This window comes from Haemaphysalis longicornis, unplaced genomic scaffold, assembly GCF_048455015.1.
Source record: "Haemaphysalis longicornis isolate Haplotype H1 unplaced genomic scaffold, Haemaphysalis longicornis Haplotype H1 scaffold_8, whole genome shotgun sequence".
In the NCBI taxonomy this organism is placed as follows: Eukaryota; Metazoa; Arthropoda; class Arachnida; order Ixodida; family Ixodidae; genus Haemaphysalis; species Haemaphysalis longicornis.
In genome coordinates, this window is record NW_027526445.1 from 177,530,963 (window position 1) to 177,548,912 (window position 17,950).

At 48.7% G+C, this 17,950-nt stretch overlaps 1 long non-coding RNA gene and 1 other non-coding gene across 2 annotated transcripts in view; one reads left to right on the top strand and one right to left on the bottom strand.

The window, feature by feature from the left end:
• Positions 1-5,343: 5,343 nt before the first annotated feature.
• Positions 5,344-5,416, bottom strand: Trnav-cac (transfer RNA valine (anticodon CAC)). Its single transcript has one exon. It is a non-coding gene; the product is annotated as a tRNA-Val (tRNA).
• Positions 5,417-11,524: 6,108 nt separating this feature from the next.
• LOC144150234 (uncharacterized) overlaps positions 11,525-17,950 on the top strand; it is a 101,876-nt gene continuing 95,450 nt past the window's right edge. Inside the window, exons 1-2 of the long non-coding RNA XR_013318466.1 lie at positions 11,525-11,635; positions 13,060-13,175. This is a non-coding gene — a long non-coding RNA (uncharacterized LOC144150234). The remainder of the gene's footprint in view (positions 11,636-13,059; positions 13,176-17,950) is intronic.

Below are 17,950 nucleotides of genomic sequence, written 5' to 3' on the forward strand. Positions count from 1 at the left end.
GTTCGTCTTAGAGCAACCTAAGACAGGGTTTATAGAAATATATTGCGCTGAATCGCGGCATGTTGTGATATAAAGGGCGCAGTGAGATAGCGTTACTAGGCTCATTGAGCTCTCTCCCGCGGGGACTAACGTTCCGCTGTTGCTGCGCTCCTCAGCCGCGCCTTTCAGGCGTCCGTGGAAGACGAAGTCATTATTACATCCGAACCCACTACCTCCAGAGCTCCAGAATACGCGTCTGGTGCGATGACCACTACGCTACCGGCGGGGCTGTTTTTCCCCTCCGCTTTCTCGGGTATTTATGTTAAGGCATTTCTTGTCTGTGCTTGAGGGTGGTAGCCAGCGCCACTCGGACTACTCGGGGTGAAGGGGGCCTTCTTTTTTACCCCCGGGCCGTGACCCAGGGTTCGGATCCCACCAGGCGGGCAATTTCTCTCCACTTTCTTTCTTTCTTCCAAAAATTATGTATCTGTTTCAATGACCTACGGCATCCTCCCCTTTGCTTTCCTTGGCATTCTTGACTGCCAATTCGTATTTCCGTATTATCCCCACATTTCTCATTCTGATTCGCTATATATATATATATATATATATATATATATATATATATATATATATATATATATATATATATATATATATATATATATATATATATATATATATATATATATATATATATATATATATAGAAATAAGGGTTGGAAGTCAAGACAACCTTGTAAAGCAAGGGGAGGATGTGGCAGAGTATTGAAAGGAATAAAGAATTTCGAAAGAAAGAAAGAAAGCGGAGAAAAAATGCCCGCGGGTGCCCACCCGGCGGGCATTTTTTCTGCGGGCATTTTTGCGAGATACTGTTCCGGTGAGTACAAAAGATCAAATATATTTTCCCTCCAATACCGATTTATGCTGAATCGATCGGAAGCTACGGCATATATGTACGTAAGCGGCGCAAAGCGGTAAATTGCCGCTTTCTCCCTGAGGCCTTACCAATTATGTTGCAGAAATACCTCAGAAAGTATGGAAAAGGAGTCAATCTTGTAAACATCTTACAAATTGTATGATGATAATGAAATGGGGAACAAATGCCGAATGAAGAGTTTGTAACTATTGCCACTGGTCGTAACGGTCTCCCTATGTATGTGGTTGTTTTGACTGGCTTTGCATTCTTGACTATCTGGATTTTTTTTTCGCCTGTCAGAAGCGATTATATGGATATCAATGCGACGAAAACTAGGAAAAAGAAAACTGCGCATAAAACGAGGACACAAGCGAGGATGACTAGACACACAGGACACGCACTGCACCCTGTGTGTCTAGTCATCTTCGCTTGTGCCCTCGTTTTATGCGCAGTTTTCTTTTTCGTAATGTACCAACTGGCCCAAGTTTGCATCCTACTTATGAACACAAAGGAGCCTGGATTGCAGGCGTTTTTCAATTAACATCTAATTATATTGGTCTGGAGTTATATTTCTCGCCTAGTTAGGCCTTTACAAGTCTCGCTAATTAGGGGACCGGTTTATATCCGATGTCGATAGAAATTTAACCTCGTCATTTCACCAATTTGTTCATTTTATATACGATAGTTCCTCCTGGACATTCTTTCTTTGATTTTAGCACTACGTGTTTCTAACGCGCGCACATTTTGAAGCGGCCTGGGAAGGGGAGGTCTCGTCTGTCTTCTCTGAAGACTCATCATCGCGTCATCGTTCTTTTTGCAACCAGATATCCTTTTCCGCGACGCTGCGGGAAGGCAAAAACAAAACGCTCCACGAGAGAAGTCACGTGAAAAAGAGCCCATCCAGCTTTTGCCGTAAACATCGCATGAATAGGTCGATGAGCCGACGTCCTCTTGCGACGAGCTAGGAGAACCAACCAGAAACAAAACACGCTGGCCGTATCAACACCACCTACATGTGAGAGCCTGCGAACAATATTCCTACCGATGCTTCTTTGTCAAGTAACCCACCAGTCGCCCGTTTTGTTTCTTAAATCTTCGTTTATCTACTCTCTTCCTTCCTTCTTGTCTTGTTCCGTAATGCACGATCCAGTCCTCGAAGTTCTCTGGCTACGAGCTTCTCAACTTTCGCCGTCTTGGAAGCGTTGCTCATTTCCGCAAGCCTGCACGTGGCACCTGGTCATAGCGCTGACTGAAGCAGCTGTGGCAAGGCGTCCGCCGGGGTCAAGAGATCTACTGTCGCCGCTACCCCCGAGAAACAAACAGTCCCTGAACTGGCTGCACAAGTAAAAACTGAATAATGCAATGGCTCTGAACGTGTGGTTAGGGTAAAAGCGAAAACTTGGGGGGTCTAAGTAAATTCGTTGACCCGGAAACGGCTTGGAATCGAAAGGTGAGGCCCGGACTGCCATTGGTTCTGTTTCTTAATGACCATAGGTCTTCTTTGGCCACGCAGAGGGTACGTGCGCTCCCGTGGGAGACGTATACTTCGTCAAGAGGTGGATGGCTCCCGTTGGGTGATGCAAGTATACACCAACCGTGTCAGGGAAAACAAACAACGGAGCCGGCAGGTAGCGTGTCGCTGACGCTAGCTACTGGGGGCGCGCAGAGATAACGCTACTGCGTAGCCAGTAGGAAAAAAACGTAAACTCCGCGTGTCTGCGCAGCCACGCATAAGATCGCGTGAGCTGCATGCGGAGAGAGCATGGCCGCTTGAAATGCAAACACAAGAGGGCACTTTGGGTTCGTAGCCGGGCTACGAAAAGACGCTTGGAATTGGGAGGATGTTATCTCGCACGCCTGTGAAGCACATCTGCAGAATTTAAGCGAAGTTTGTAGGTGTCGTCCCTGAAGTGTCGTACCATTGTCCCCCCTGATAAAGAAAGTGCATGACAGCTCCATCTTACCATGTACTCACCTACGGGGCAGAGGCTCACTAAAAGGATTCAACTTAAATTGAGGACGACTCAGGGAGGAATGGAACGGAAGATGATAGGTGTAACACTAAGGGACAAGAAGAGAGCGGAGTGGGTCAGAGAAAAAACGCGTGTTAAGTACATATTAGTAGAAATTAAGAAGAGGGAATAGGTGTGGGCAGAGCATGTAATGCGAAAGGAAGACAACCGTTGGTCATTAAGGGTAACAGAGTGGATCCCTCGAGAAGGCAAGCGTGGCAGGGGGCGGCAGAAAGTTAGATGGGCAGATGAGATCAAGAAGTTTGCGAACATAAATTGGTCGCAGTTATCACAGGACCAGGATAATTGGAGATTTATGGGAGAGACCTTTGCCCTGCAGTGGGCGTAGATAGTCTGATGATGACGATGATGATGATAGGTGCCATGTGTTTTTCACTTATGCAAAAAAACTCCCCATGCTCCACGTGTCTATGAAGCGCGTAGAGTGTGAAAACGAACGCCCCGGTGTGTGTGCTATTAGCACGTCACCAACAAAGTCGCACGCCGTTGGAAACATTGATTTGGGGATCAAGGTTATACTTCTCGTCACTTTGAGTGGATAAGTTATCAATAGGCGCCAGTTTCAAGATCAGTAGAGACAAAATAAAATACTGCGTGTGTCTGCACGTGCCTCTCTCAGGTGTGACCGGCGTTAACGCTCAAGAAAAGCAACATTTTCTCATACTTTTCACCTAAATTCTGGGTCGCCCATTTATATCGTGTGGTGCAAAGCTTTCCTGATCATCCACCTTCACAGAATGGAATGGCACATGATTTTTCTTCTGTGTTTCGATTTCCGTATTCTAAAATTAAAAGTGAACTAAGATATAATGCCGAAAATTCACAAACAAGGACAAGAAAGAGACATTTGTACGCAGCGCTGTCCCTGTGTACGCTTTTTCCTACCCATGTGTGTGTTTTTTCTGCGCTGTAGCCCTAGTTATGTTAAATGGACGGACAGCCGATTTTTTTCGCGTATATGTGTTCTCTGGCTCATATGAAAGCCAGCGTTTTATATAGCCCGGTAACCACAAGCAATTTGTGGACAAATTGGCGGAAATAATTTTAATTTGGCAGCAAGCTTTCTGAAATCGGAAGGGTGGCGGTTCGTAGAGTTGAAAGTTGACACTACAATATGTGTCCCGTGTCCCGGTCACGTGACCTGCCAGCCTAACAGCTACTGCAACTGTTGAAACGTTTATTCACTTATTGAAAACCTTTTAACACAAGTATTTGTACAAGGTTAAATTGTATTTGTATTTCTAAACATTATTTTGAAAATTCTAAAGACACGCCGCCCACCGCCCCTGAGTTGCTCTCAGTGTGGCTAACTGAGCCTCCATGCCCAGAATCAACGCCAGCGTTCAGTAAACAGACCCAGTGAAGCAGCTTTGACGGTTCTGCCCGAGTCATGGGCGTTTGCTCTGCCAAAATATTCGATTTCAGTTTCCAAATACGCCAATGGCAGCTTAAGAAAAAAAAAAAATACGCACCCGGGGAGAATCGAGCTCCCGACCTCTACAACGTGAAGCCAAATTCTACCTATCGTCCATCCCAACAGATGGCGCCTTCATGCAAAATAGACTGGTGAATTAAAAAAAACACATAAAGGAATAAGAAAACCTGCGATTCACATTTTTTAGCTGGGGACAAGTTTTTAAATACCGCTTTTCATTCCGCATAGAGACAAAAGTATGTTGCCATGCTACAGCATGTCATAGTTGCCGGCATTATTTTTGGGAGGACACATACGGCTCGTAGATCTAAAAAAATTCGATTTACAAAGTTCTAAGGCGTTATCAGCAAAACCGTTTCTCATTAAGGTGCTTTAAGGGATGCCCTTTCATTTGGGATAGAGAATATATACCCGACAAAAATCGGTTGTCTCTCCCTTTGAACCAACTCGCGCCAACCTCAGCCTTACTAAAAAATGAAAGAAGTAATTGAAATTGCGTGCATAAAAGGTAAACAGAAAAAAGGGAAACATGAATATTATCGGATTGTAAAGGGGGATTTTGTGCTAGGTAACAAAAAAAAATACGCTGTGACAAATGCAGGTAAGTCAGCTTAGTCCCATAAGCTATAGCTTTCTTACCATATTTTGTAACACACACTTCATTCCGCCCCAGTTGACTCAACATCAGAACTCCCAGCAGGATATGTTTTCTTTAATCAACCCTCACTTGCTATAGCTCAGTGTATACATAATTCGAGGTGGCGTCACAATGCTGAGATCGTGACTCAAGCAAGAACACGAGCGCCGGTATCATGCTGCAGATTCGTCACGCAAGAAAAACTTTACTGCGCGTCATATAAATGTGTGTATCGATGAAATCAGAGCGCCTCGGTGGTCCAAAACAGCACTTTCAATCCTACAGACGATTTGGCATGAACAACACTGATCTGGAAAAAAAAAAAAAAAAAAAAAAAACTTGTTTCCGCCCGGGATCGAACCGGGGACCTTGCGCGTGTGAGGCGCACGTGATAACCGCTACACCACGGAAACGGGATGGGGGAGGCATCGAATAAGATGAAGGTCAAAACTGCTAGGTGCTTCCTTCGCTTCTAACTCCGTATTTGTAGCGTTTGCTTCAGTTTCCCGGCCGATACTGTAATTTTTTTTTTTAATGCGGCGTGTTTGATGCGACAATGGGAATGCGATGTCTAAATTATTGATGTGAGTGAGTGAGTGTGCCTTTGTGCGGAAGTAAGGGAGCAGCAAGGAGGCCTGTTGACCCAAACTCGAAGGCGACTCGACCTGTACCTGTTCAGTGATCATTGAAGCGGCAGACTGCATGCGGTTACTTGGCTGGAAATTCAAACATAACAAGAATTAATCAGTGTGATATCAGTAGTGCCCTTGCACAGATAGAATGGCCTCGTCCTGATGAAATTCGTGAAGGAAAAGGAAACAAATTGAGGACATTTGAATGTCAACGTATTTCTCCTAACAAGACAAATACAGCTGCGATAGCCTCGGTCAAGAAAAGCCGTGATCGTCCGGTCAAGTCGATACATGGCATAAATGATAAAAGCCACAGCTGTTCTTACAAAAGTCGCAAACCATAAACTGTGACTACACTCGAAGGTTATTGTAATGTCGAAAAATTTCTTATCCCAGAGACAATGCAAAAATATAGAAATTGGCTGTTAAGGAAAAGAAGAGAAATAGACCTATTATTGACGAAAGGAAATATATAACGTAGGGCCGTGGCTAAGGCGTTGTAAAAACAACACTTCAGATGGAAAACAAACAAAAAAAGAAAACAACTACTGCTTTTACAACGTTTTATGTTTAAGGTTTGCCATACGTCCCGTTGCTGCCGCTGCTGCGTCCCCAAGTAGCTGTCAGTGGGATTAGCCTTGCGAGTTTTGCAGACACTTGATGCGCCTGAACGCCCTGATACCCGCCGCGGTGGCTCAGTGGCTAAGGCGTTGCGCTGCTGAGCACGAGGTCGCGGGTTCGATTCTCGGCCGCGGCGGCCGCTTTTCTGATGGAGGCGAAAAGCAAAAACGCCCGTGTGTACGAGATTTCGGCGCACGATAAAGATCCCCAGGTGGTCAAAATTAATCCGTAGCCCTCCACTACGGCGCGCCTCATCGCCTGCGTTGCGTCGGCGCGTTAAACCCCACAATCAATCTGAACGCCCTGATAATTTCGGAGGCGATACAAGCACGCTGCCATTCGCTTGCACATGAGACATCGTCGACAAACTTCAGCAGCGTTGCCACCCGCCTTGCTCTGAGCCGCTTTGATACCCACAGTGTCTCAGTTCCATATACGCAAAACGTTTCAGACTCAAACCGTCCAGGCCTTTCCGCAAAAACTCGACAGAGAAAGATGTCAGGGTTCCTAGTTGTTGTGCAGTCCGCACACAGGGTCATGAACCGCCGTGCTGGAGTATGCTGATTGATCTATTTCGCAGTCTGCAAATGAGGGGGGCATCTACTCGCTAATATCCTCTTAAGGCGCACGGCTGAAGGGGTGTGGTCGCATAGACAAGAAATGTTGATGTAGTAACGTCTTGAAGCCCCCAGAGATAGCGCTACTGGTTGCGCTTTGCCTTGTCACCAGCGTACTTGGGCGCCGAGACAACGTATGTTGTGTTAACTGCATGGTCCGCCATTTGGCTTCCGTTCATTCCCACGTGTGAGGGAGTCCAGTGCAACACGATGGGAAATCTTTCGGTGGGTAACTATTGAGTAATATCGAGGACCCTCTTTAGCTGCGCCGGAAAGACCCTGCTGAAGGCGCTTGAGGATGTATTCGGAAACATGAAGGACCACCAGAACTTGGGCCTGAACTGGCGGGGTCCTCAGAAGCGGTACTGCTAGGAGTGCAGTGTCAGCTGTAGGCGCTATATGATGGAATCATACTCCCTAACATATATGCGCAGACAGGGGAGATGGTACCAGCGGTCGGGTAAGCTTGAAGGTATCTACTGATGAAGCCGGTGGGGTTATATGGTGTAGGCTACCATGAGTGTGTGTCGTATAACTTGTAAGTTGCGTACCAGCCGTTTTGCCTTCCGCAGAAGCAGATATATATATTTTTTAATGAGCCTCAGAGACCAAAGGCGTTGTGCTGGCCTTCAAGTAAAGAGTTCTCGAGAGGTCCTGCCGGGTGGCGCTGCTCGCCTGCTATGACAATGTGGCTACGCTGGCTCATTCGTGCGCTTCACAGCAAATACCCCGGTAAGTTGTGCACTGCCAGAAAATAATTGCGAGGTGGGACGACCGCTTATGAGGAAGAGCACCGTGCCACAACAAAAGTCGGGAGTCGCAAGGACAGAGCTGTTCCTGCTGTCCCTCCTTCTTCATCTCCCCGCTTTCTCCCCGCGCGCTTCGTGATGTGGGTTTTTCCGTCGCAGCACCTCACAGGCTTTCTCTCCAATGAACGATGAGGCTCCCTGGAGAGAAGACAAAGAAAAAGAAAGTTAAAATAAGAAGAAGCAATCGCGAGGCAATGGCAGGCATGCAGTTATGCATGCAAGGTTAAGAAGGAGCCTTTTTTTTTTTCGTCGCAGGCTTCTATAATAATTGGTTATGAGCCCAGGTCTCGCACGTGGGGCACATCGATCTCGCAGGCAAGTTCGCCAGCCGAACGGTCGACGGGGGCCCGCTTCCAAGGGGCGGCTCGGAGGAGGCAGGGAGACCGTGCAAGTCGGAACAAAGCGGTGCCATTGTAGTACCACCCCCCATGCGGGGACCTTTCCTTTGGCGCACCGGGGCCCGGATGACTCAAGACGAAGGGCACACAACCTCCCCCTCTACCCATCTCGCCGCACACCCGACCCCGGAACGACACACGTGCGGGCGTTTCGAGGAAAGCCGGCTCTCTCTGTTTCCAACTGCTCCTTTTATCTGGCGCACTTCTAAATCGTACGCTTATGTGCCGCCAGAAAAACGGTAGGGGGTTGGTATGAGGCTTTCTTCCTGGTCGGGTGGCGCCCCGCGGGGAGTTCGGGCCTTTTAAACACCTTTGCATGAGAATGCGGGTGATGAACCGGGACCGCCCGCTGTGGCGTTGTCTGGCCTTTACGCAACCTCGCTGGCGGTAGGAAAAACACGTTGGTTGCGCAAGTTGAAGGACGGTTTTGGCTGTTTTGTTATCGGCAGCCTTTCACACAAACTTCTTATGCGTCTCTCCGCGTGTCTTTTTTTTCTGTACCGACGTTTTCTTTTTCTCTTTTTCTGACCGTTAAGTGCCCAAAGGTATTCTTTTGCTCACTCGCACCCCTTCGGCGGGGGATGTTCGTATAGGCTTTGTCGAGTTTCCAATTGATAGCGCTCGTTGCGGCGAAATTGTTTTGTTATCTACGGAAGGAGTTGAATACGAACATAATGTCTTCCTGCCTTCGAGTCCTTGCGCGTTTCACGCGAACTTCAAGGGCAGTCACCTTCTAACGTACAAGGAGGAGGTTCCGCCTCCTCCGCAGGAACCTACCGCTCCCAAGCACTTCACTTACTCCGCCGGAAGCTCACATGTGGCGGCTCTTGCAAACCCACACTTTCCTACACCGCACTCTTTCAACAGCAGTGCAGTTGTTACTGGCCGTACGTTCGGGGTTCGTGAGCGCCGAAAACTCCCCACGAGGAACGCTATTCTGCAGGCGTCGTGCAGGTGTCGCAAATTCTCGCAACACCAACTTGACAACGGAAAGACACGTGATAGCGGCCGGCTCAACAGTCGAGAGGAGCATGCGCATGCGCTCAGTATCGTTGGACAGCCCTTCGCTCGGGAGATTGCGTCATCGTGTCGTCGGGAGCATGCGATCAGTATCATACAAGACACCTCGCGCGCAGCGTCTTCGCAGTTTTTGGCATTGCCTGGCAGCGCATAGTTGGCATTGCGGAGGAAGAGGGCGCGATCCGAAAGGCAGGGCGTGGTACTGAAAATATGTGCTCGTCAATGCTCACGTAAAACAGCTTCAGGATTCAAGTATTGCGCATGAGTGCGAGCTTCCCTGGATTTTTTTGTGCCCACCCACCCACACCAATTCGTCTCCCCTGACTGCCCCTCATGTGGCGCGCTGGACGCACTCTTCCACTCCCAATGTGAGCGTCCACGAGGCCCTTTCCCCTTTTTCCCATCCCCCTCTCACTGAGAGCAGGCTTTGGAGAGCTCCGGCTTGGCAACCCAAGAAACCATCACGGCCAGAGCACTGGACGCCGCGGGGGCCCTTTGTGCCACCGCCACCCCCTTACCCTGATCGCAATGTAAAATAAAGTGGCACTACTACTACTGACTCTGGATGCTGCTATGACCTTTGACGGAGGCCCCATATCTGCAGTATGCGCTTAGGTTCCTGTCCCAACGAGGCAGCGCCACACTTTTCATTAGTTTAGCAAAGAAAGTGAAGAGTGCAGTTGGGCGAACTGAGTCGAAATGTGTGGGCTCTTTATACGGTTTCAACAGAGCGACAGCGCCGGGAAGCCTCCACTTTGCTTTGAAGCCGGTGGTTCCTAAGAGGTACATCGACGGGCGACGGTAGATGGTTGGACAATACCTTACAACGTTGCCCGTGGAGTACTTCAGCGCCCAACTAGTTTCACATCTGTACGATCAGTCTTGAGCGGTGCTACCGCAGTAAGTTTAGATTTTGATGTACGCAGACGATGGTGGGGCTCAGGCCGTAGCAAACGTGAGCTGGCGCGCGAGGATTCAGTGTGAGATACGATAAATTGTCGAATTTCTCGCGAAACGCAGCCGTCAGATCTCTGCCCCGAAATACTCCGCAACCATCATCGTCATGCGAAGAGTCACCAACTACCGCTAGCAGTTGCAGACGTGCCGGTGCCTACGTCCACCATTTCAGAGTTTCCTTCTCACGTGAAAACCACAAATTCTTAGCCTAACAAGGAAGCTAGCATGACTTATGCGCGTAATTTATGCGCATCGTTCATCTAGCAGCTCTACAGAAGGGGGAGGAGTTCGTACGCAACTTTTACGACACATAATAAATGGGCTGTTTTCACTTATTCAAGGTCAGCAATCGAGCTCTTAGCATCACTTCCGAAATAACAGCTGCCCTCGGTAATTCGCAATTCCCACACCAGCGAGCAATACGGGAGCGGCTGAGTGTGGAACAGGGGCTTGCTGCACACTGCAATGTCGCCGGTTACGTCGCAGCAGACCGAACGGCCTCGTCCGCCAACACTCCTTTCCTGCTTTGCCAATTTCGTTCCGAAAAAGAACGCGGCTGCTCTAGAATTTCACAAAACTGTCCACCGGGGCTCAAGTAACAAGCTGCATCTGTACTTCCTTTACCCAACTGCAGCTTCAGGCTACGTCCAGGTCCAAGCAAACGTGAAGGCTAAGCAATCTTGCATCGGCTGCTGTTGGACGCTTGCAGTGGACTTTTCAAGGCACGTCCTTTTCGAAAAAAAGAGATAGACAAGCTTTAACTGACCACGAACGTGGGCCTGCTTGGTCCTGTTATTCCAGAGGACATGTAGTGACGTCCTCAAGCCGTTGCGGGATGTACGCCGTCAGTCGTTTTTGCTCTTCGGTGGTGCTTGTTGCGGTCAGCCATTCTTTGTGTGGAAGCGTTTGTAGAGCTTCAGCAGCAGATACCAACGCCCAGTGATGTACGGAACGGCGTCCCTGAAACTAGTTCCTCTTGGGAAATAAGGAGGAACGGCACCGTTTCGTTAACTGTAACGGAAATTGGTTAGTTTACGAAGGAACGGCAAAGAGAGGGAACGGCGTTCCTTATTTAAACGTTCCATCGCGAGGATTTCGCTGTGTTTGATGCCAAGGCATTAGGGCGCTGAAGCTAGTACACAAATCCACAGGCCGCTACTGTGTTTTTCTTCCTATAAGCTGCCCAATTTGACCAACCACGAATTGGAGTTTGGTAACCACGCTGTTAGGTTGGTGTTTTTATTTTAGCTCCCGTGGGTTACTGGTTCTCAAATATATATGCGTTCGTCTCTTTGACGTCTTTACCAATTGAGATCACTGCATGCGCTTTCCCACATCCAGCTACTTATTTCATTGCAAATTAACAAAGCGTAAATTAACTAAACTTATCATTCACAGGTCATGAAGCCACTCTCCTAGCCTAGCGATGGACGTACTTCAGCGACAGGATCCCGTGTTCATTGGTCACCTGCTTCCTACCCTGATCGTCCTGGAGAAACGAAGTAATTGCCAGTCCATGAAGGGACTGACATAATGTGGCCCTCAGGCAAGCGCAGTTCTCGCCGGGATCGAAAAGAGGTAAACGATGTCAGCATCTGGGATTAAGTATGCTGCTTTTCTGATGAATTGTTCGGGATTGCAGGTTTGGACACCTCAAAGGAAAGCGCGAGGTCGTTGTCGCCAGTTGCTTAATCCCAGGATTTAAGCTATCATGTATCAAGTTAGCTTCGGACTCCATGCCGAAGCTAACGTGCAGTCCTGTTTTGTGCAAAGAGGCGCACAAGTTTTCCTACGGCGAAATTTTCACGCCCCCCCCCCTTTACAAAAAAAAAAAAAAAAAAAAACCCAAGCTGGGTGAATGTTTAGAGATTGCGTCTTTAATAACTGGCGTCACACCGGAACGATTACCAGGAAGATTAGCAATTACAAGATTAGCAGGAAGCGTTACACGTGGTTAGAACAACCGTTGTGGAATTTCGTAAGCGTTTCTAGGAAAACCACTGCAGTGGTCGCAATTAATTTGCCTAAACAGATGGTGTAAAACCTTTCGACTAAGTAGTCTTTGCGAAGAGGGAGGTTGTTTTATTCCGGCCGAATTGTCGAAATGCACCTACGTAATATCTCCTCGGTAGGTGGAATTACATTTGGGAGGAAAAAAGCCATTCAGCAGTGTAGGCAGAACTTATTCCGATTAGATTAAGATGCTGGGCCTACTGTATTCGAATACGGCAGGGGGATTTTTTGCAAACTTAGGCTTAAAACGAACCCCCTTCCATGGGTGCTTTAAAAGTTTGGGATATGACTTTCACTTTTTAAGTATGGTGACCGATCGCAAACTTCGAGTCAAAGCTATTTTAAATATGAAACGCCTTTCAAAAAATTATATGTATTCATCTGCGCGTGGAAACTTCCTCCAAATCTTAAAGGACAAGTAGTTAATTGGGTGTGGGTGTGCTTACGTTTAGGTAAAAAAGAACACGCCACGTATCTCTTAAACGTTTGGCTTAAAATGTGCAGCGACATTTAAAACACCCTTGACGAGCATCATATGTCAAGCGTATAACCTCGGTTGAACCCAGAATGCATCTATGTTAACGCCCTAAGCCAGACACTTAACATAAAGCATCTGGCATTCATCCGCGACCTTCGAACGACAGCACGGGAACTCCATCAAAAGTCTTGCAAAGGACCCCCTTAAAATTTCGCCCTGCCTGACAGAAACGAGAAATAATAAAAAAAAACGCCACTTTCTTGCTTGCCGTTCTTCCGTCGCCAATGCACAAACCCTGCCTGCTGCCTATACTTTTTACGGGCGTATTTTCATCGGCCACTAAAGCAGCGAGCAGCTTATATTGACGTGCCCGTCGCCTGGCTCGAAGATAACCGGTCGCCTCCCCGGCACGCTTCATTTTCCATTGTGCTTGTTCTTACGCTTTTTTTTTTGTCCATGCGACGTGCGTGCATGCCAACACGTTGCCTTTTGAACCACGCACCTTTTTCAGGGGCCGCTTGGCCGCTGACAAAGGACCCGGTTCCCCGCGTGCGGAGTGTGCGTACCCCAACCATCCACCACAAGGCTTGCTGTCGCATGCAACGAGCTCCTCTCGAAACCATACAGGTAAGTACAAAAGCCCAAACACGGTGTCATCGCCGCGGCAATGGTTGCACACATTCATCAGCGGGAGTGGATCACACTAAAATCACTAAAGGAACATTGATACTGTCAATTACACCAGGAAAGATACAGACACTTAAGCTATGAAGAGATTGCAAGGCTTTCTCGCTACCTTCGAGGGGTTGCTCAGGTTCGGCTAGACGGGGGGTGGCTCCGCGCATTGGCCTTTCAGAGCGGGCCAGCGCACGTTCCGGAATAAACACGCCGCTGTGCGTCCCAGCATGGGTTCCCCAATCACCCCGCTCCTCCGTCCTCCGTTTTCGCCCCACAGCTTTTCCTGCTCGTTCAACAGACACGAGAAGCGAGTCACGGGCCAACCACCCCCTTCTCTGATCGACCCTGCGAGTTGCTGCTCGCCGACAACACATCGACGACCCCACGCTTTTCGGTTGGTGTCCCCAAGGGCTTTTCACTTTGCCCTCCGACCTTCGCTAGATCTGAGGCAACCCATATTGATAAGGCCTGTGTGGTGCTTCAGCGGCAACGCTGGGAGTCACAGTAGTAACCACCTCTGAGTGGTTGTTAAAGCTTCAGAAGGAATGCTCTGAGGACACCAGGGCACAGCGAGAAATAAAAGAGAGCGCACAGATCTCGTGAGTTAGTAAAACGTGCAGTTGGGTTAGTTGTTACATATCGAATGGGAGTCTTGAGGACGGTGGCAGACGAGACAGACGCCTGTCTCGTTTGCCACCCTCCTCGTCTGTTTTGCACTAAGCCTCCCATTCACGTTGGCTAGTGTTATCCTGATCATGTATAGTGTAATCTAGGTCGCACAAGTGAAGGTAACCAGTGCATACATAATGTGACTTTAAAAGCACTGAATGGTGGGAAGCTTTTGCACTGGATTTTTTTATATTGTAGCCGCGGACTGCTGGCTACAACCTCGAAGCCCTGGATTGAGGACGCCTCTCACTGGTCCGGAGTGACCGCGATCACAATGGAGGGTCATAATGAATGTTTATTCTTTCTATTCGCGATTTCTTCGTGTGGCACATGAAGGGAGACGGGGAGAAAAAAGGAAGTAAAACGACGGTACGTACGTGGGAAGGACCGCGAAAATTGGAGCACTTCTCATAAGTTGGGAATGCGAAAGAATTCAACCCCGCAGTGTCGCTTCAAAATATAATCCGCCTCTTTCATTGCGGTGTGCTGCCACCTAGCGTGCCTAGCGGAAGTTGAAGCCGTAGGGTTTGCCGGCGTTTCCTCCGGCTGCGTTCTCGTTGTATGCACGGCAATCCCACATTACGGCGAGGAGCAGCCGAAGTTTTTCTTCTGTGTTGGTGTTATAACGCCTTAAGATGACAGCCCCTGGTCATCACATAATACCAGGCGGCTTCTTATCACTGAATGAGGGCTGGCAAAGAAATCTCGGACAGATCCGTGTGCCCGGTGTGCCGGCCGAGTAGCAGAGCGAGCAGTACTTGGAGTCACCTGGCATGAAGTGCGATCGCCAGCTCAACAAAGGCCGGCAGTTCGCAAAATGCCTTTAAGCGCTGGACACATGTACGATTGGTACACGCGATTCGCATGCGACTGATCGTTACGACTGTCGCCACGACTAGTCGTACGCGTGAATTTGAGACGGCCCGATGCGGGCATGAGATGCGTCGTCGGCGTCGCTCCGCCGACTGTTTTTGCTCAACGGTCAACTACGATGATCGCTGAGCTGAATTTGTAGATTCTCCGCTTTTGTTCGCAAGAAATGGATAAAGCAAGCAATCTTGAAGCGTTTTCTGCCATCGGAAACAGTCCGCGCACACGCCGGCCGCGCCTGCCAGCTCGACGCACTCAGCGGCTCGAACCGGCGCAGACCACGGTAGCAACCGCGCTTGTCGCTGCTCTGTCAATCTGATCGCTAAAAAGTTCCACATGCGAGAAAGTAGGTGTTAGTGTGGTGAAAAATTGTGCTAGGGATTGTTGTCTGGGCTTATTTTAAAAGCGGCGATCAGATATATCTGCCGCGATGCAAGCGTATACGCTGACCGGTCGCCGCGGCGCGCGTTGCGCCGAGCGGCCCAGAGATGGCGATACCTGCGGGGAAGCATCGAAACAGGCTACGCAGATGTCTCGGTCACCGATCTCTCAAACGGCAGTTATAACTTAAACAGAGTTCCACATGCGAGAAAGGGGATGATAGTGTAGTGAAAAGTTGTGTTGCGGATTGTTATTCGCAGTTGCACAGATAGCAGCGATCAAATATGCGCCAGGATGCTAAGCCTAATGTTCCCAACACCCGAGCCGACGCGAGCGACGCAAGCCGCCGTAGCCGATCGCGTGCGGCCGACGGGAAGCGATACAAGCCGACACCGTTCCCTTTTCGGCACTCCGAGTTACAGCGGAACGCAGCACAAGTTGTGGGCATTGTTCCGCGCACAACGAGCACACACAAAAGATCAAACGATGTAAATACAACCACGACCCCTTCCCGCTTGTGCGGGAGCTGTGGGGAATGTCGTCTGCTGCCCCTACTGGACTGCTTAGGGACTTGGCCGCTTGGGGATTGCGCATGCGCAGTGGGGTTGTGAAAGAGGCGGATTGGAGGATCAGGCGTCGGCTCCTGGCGCCAACTGTCAACGTCGCTGGAAAATCCATTTGAGTGGGTTTGTTATGCTGTCATCGGCGTCGTCGTCGGTGTCACCACCACCACCACCACCACCACCACCACCACCACATCCAATTACCCCAGTCCTGTGCTAACTGCGACCAATTTTCTCCCGCAGACCTCTTGATCTCATCTGCCCACCTAACTTTCTGCCGTCCCCTACCACGCTTGCCTTCTCTAGGGGTCCTCTTTGTTACCCTTAATGCCCAACGGTTATCTTGCCCAGTCGAAAAACACAACAGGAATTTCTGTCGCACAACAGAATTTTCTGTCGCACGACAGAAATTTCTGTCGCACGACAGGGATTTCTGTTGGGACTACAGGATGGTCTGTCGTGCGACAGGAAGTTCTGTAGTACAACTACAGAAAATCTGTCGTACGACAGGCATTTCTGTCGCACGACAGGAATTTCTGTTCGGACTACAGGGTGGCCGGTCGTGCGACAGAAATTTCTGTAGTACAACTACAGGAAATCTGTCGTACGACAGGCATTTCTGTCGCACAACTGGAATATCTGTTGGAAATGCAGGATGGTCTGTTGTGAGACAGGAATCTCTGCAGAATGATGACAGAATGTCTGTCGTACGACCGAAATTTATGTAGTACAACAGACATATCTATCATGCGACCGACATTCTGCAGTCCCCACTACAAAAACCTTTGTAATAGAACTACAAAATTTCTGTCGCATGAGACATTTCTGTTGTACTACAGTTATTGTGCAACACCGTGTAGGCACTACACAAACTTCTGTTGGCCCACAGACTGTCCTTCAGCCACTACATTCATCATTCCGTAATTACCATTATTATCTGCCATGCGACAGATCATTTTGTAGTCCCTGCAGATATTTATAGTGTGAAAGAGAAGTTTAGATCCATTGCGAAAGTGTCACATGACAGACCGTTCAGTATTGCTACAAAATCTCTTGCTTACCCTGTCGGAAAACCCCGCGTTTTCCGGCATTAGGAGAGCGATGGAATAGCCCGGAAAAAACGAAATACACAGGAAAACGCCGCGCTGAACGACAGCAACGCGTGAAGGTTGCTGGAGAGCATCGAATAACATGAGGACATTGCCTTTGGGGACAGGGCTTCAGCCAATGCGAAGGGGATAGCACGAACGGGATCTGTTTGGCTGTACACGGGAATGCCGCGCGCCGCGATCGACGCAGATGCTCCGAAACTTGGTGTTTGCGGCCCGTGCGGTGCCGCAAAATGTCACTTTTTTAGCGTGCGCTGCACGGAAACAATGCTGCGTGCGAGTGACGGTCATCTCGTTCAATTGCATTGCAAGCGTCTGTTGTAATGAACGTTTGTTGCATTGCGACCATTAGCATTCCGGCCGTGTTGGAAAAAATCTTCGCTACCAATTTGCAATTAACAACACAACTTAGCACAAATCACACTAATGTTGGAGCATCTAAGCGTAGCCCCATAATAAAAAAAATGGATACATAGAGAACTTCGGAAATTCCTTGGGTTCTTTGAGTGAATTGCAATTGCATATATTGTACTGTGGACAATGTTTGATAAAATAATCAGGCAACAAGGGTACCCCTTGGCAAAACGGACGCATAACAAACAAGCAAGATGTGCTTTTTGAAGACGTGGTCTAATAATTGCAGTGCACATTCTGACATGCATTTCTGGGTGTCTTTGAGAGCCCCATTGTTTCAATCTGCGTGCTGTTGTTTTATTTTTTTAGTGAGCAATTTGTTTATTTTAACGCGAAACATGTGTCCAATCAAGCCGAAATAGTTAAAATAAGATTTTAAAAACAGCGAACCAGTGGCCGCTACCTGTGTGAAAAAAAAAAAAAGAAACGGCGCCAGTGAACTCGCTGCATTACCGAGATGTGTTAAAAAAATAAATGTAGATAGAAAGAAAACGCGCGCCTTCCCTCTAGCCCGGCCCTTCGGAAGAAGTTCGGGGAAGAATCGTCCCCACTGAAGGCATGTCGCGGCGCGGCAGAACTCGCGGGACGGGGTGACCAGAATACGAAGAATCGAGAGGGGTGAGGAGGGGTCGCGAAACAACTTCTCGTGATCGGCCGGTTCCCTCCTTACCCTTCTTTTGTTCCCTCCTGCTTTTCGTCTCCCGGTCAAAATTTGCGG